We start from the raw sequence: 2211 nt of genomic DNA, 5'->3' as shown, positions 1-2211 counted from the left end.
AAGCGCTCAGTCATCTGTACATCATGGTAGGTTCCCACGACGTGCAATATGCGTTCAACTTATCAATGTTCATGTGTCCTGCAGTTCACATTATGACGCGCAGTTAGCTGCGGTCTTCATCGATCCATGAGCCGAGTGATCCACTGCCGAGGGTGACTAACTTGCGTAAGCCGCCGCTGTGCGCGTATACCCGTTCCCCGTAGGGAGGAGCAAGCCGCCGCTTAGAGACGAAGCATAAAGTGTCCTCATTCCACATAGGGCAAGCTGGATGAATCCATTTTACTCAGGACGGCCGAAGCGGCGTGGACCAGGGGAGAACTGAACCTTATACTTCACACCACAGTAAGTCTACGTGTCCTCTTCCACATAGGGCAAGCTAGAACTAACTATCTTACCCAGGACTGCCGGAGCAGCGTGGACCAGGGGAGGAACACACTTTTCATGGAAACGTAAGGCATCCATGACTGCCATAACGTAAGCCGCCGCTGTGCGCGTATACCCATTCCCCGTAGGGAGGAGCAAGCCGCCGCTTAGAGACGAAGCATAAAGTGTCCTCATTCCACATAGGGCAAGCTGGATGAATCCATTTTACCCAGGACGGCCGAAGCGGCGTGGACCAGGGGAGAACTGAACTTTATACTTCACACCACAGTAAGTCTACGTGTCCTCTTCCACATAGGGCAAGCTAGAACTAACTATCTTACCCAGGACTGCCGAAGCAGCGTGGACCAGGGGAGGAACACACTTTTCATAGAAACGTAAGGCATCCATGACTGCCATAGTGCGTAAGCCGCCGCTGTGCGCGTAAACCCGTTCCCCGTAGGGAGGAGTCAAGCCGCCGCTTAGAGACGAAGTATTAAGTGTCCTCTTCCACATAGGGCAAGCTAGAATGAACTATCTTACCCAGGACCGCCGAAGCAGCGTGGACCAGGGGAGAACTGATCTTTATACTTCACACCACAGTATTGAGTAATGTGCCCTCTTCCACATAGGGCAAGCTGGAATGTTCCATTTTACCCAGGACGGCCGAAGCGGCGTGGACCAGTGGAGGACTACACAATCATGAGGTTTGATATCGACTTGTGTGTTTCAATAGGGTACCGATGGTATGTTTTGAACCGATTTGATTTAGCCATTCTGAAGTCATCACTTGGTTGAAGCGCTGAACTAGGGAGGCATCGTTTACATATATATTGGGTTTCGCATGCTCTACTAGGTTAATGTCATAGGGTTGGCTATCGAGCATGCCCAAGTGATGACTTGATTGTGTGCTTGCTTGAATTCTTCACATTTCATACCATCGGTTAGTTGTCGAATCATTCCTCGATCATAACCTTCGTTCTTGGTTCATGTATGCTCTCTTCCACATAGGGCAAGCTAGAATTAACTATCTTACCCAGGACCGCCGAAGCAGCGTGGACCAGGGGAGAACTATACTTTGTCTTGTATGCCCTCTTCCACATAGGGCAAGCTAGAATTAACTATCTTACCCAGGACCGCCGAAGCAGCGTGGACCAGTGGAGGACTATACTTTGTTCATAACACCACAGTATTGAGTAATGTGCCCTCTTCCACATAGGGCAAGCTAGAATGAACTATCTTACCCAGGACCGCCGCAGCGGCGTGGACCAGTGGAGGACTACACAATTAAGAGGTTTGATATCGACTTGTGTGTTTCAATAGGGTACCGATGGTATGTTTTGAACCGATTTGATTTAGCCATTCTGAAGTCATCACTTGGTTGAAGCGCTGAACTAGGGAGGCATCGTTTACATATATATTGGTTTTCGCATGCTCTACTAGGTTAATGTCATGAGGTTGGCTATCGAGCATGCCCAAGTGATGACTTGATTGTGTGCTTGCTTGAATTCTTCACATTTCATACCATCGGTTAGTTGTCGAATCATTCCTCGATCATAACCTTCGTTCTTGGTTCATGTATGCTCTCTTCCACATAGGGCAAGCTAGAATTAACTATCTTACCCAGGACCGCCGAAGCAGCGTGGACAGGGGAGAACTATACTTTGTCTTGTATGCCCTCTTCCACATAGGGCAAGCTAGAACTAACTATCTTACCCAGGACCGCCGAAGCAGCGTGGACCAGTGGAGGACTATACTTTGTTCATAACACCACAGTATTGAGTAATGTGCCCTCTTCCACATAGGGCAAGCTAGAATGAACTATCTTACCCAGGACCGCCGGAGCAGTGT

At 49.0% G+C, this 2211-nt stretch overlaps 1 non-coding gene across 1 annotated transcript; it reads right to left on the bottom strand.

Annotated features, from left to right (window-relative positions):
- Positions 1 to 155, bottom strand: LOC131292000 (5.8S ribosomal RNA). The gene has a single exon (XR_009189726.1). It is a non-coding gene; the product is annotated as a 5.8S ribosomal RNA (ribosomal RNA).
- Between the last annotated feature and the right edge of the window lie 2056 nt (positions 156 to 2211).

The sequence above is a fragment of the Anopheles ziemanni genome (genome assembly GCF_943734765.1).
Source record: "Anopheles ziemanni chromosome X unlocalized genomic scaffold, idAnoZiCoDA_A2_x.2 X_unloc_24, whole genome shotgun sequence".
NCBI lineage: Eukaryota > Metazoa > Arthropoda > Insecta > Diptera > Culicidae > Anopheles > Anopheles ziemanni.
Note: the sequence above shows the minus strand (reverse complement) of the source record. Positions and strands in the feature narration are given on the sequence as shown.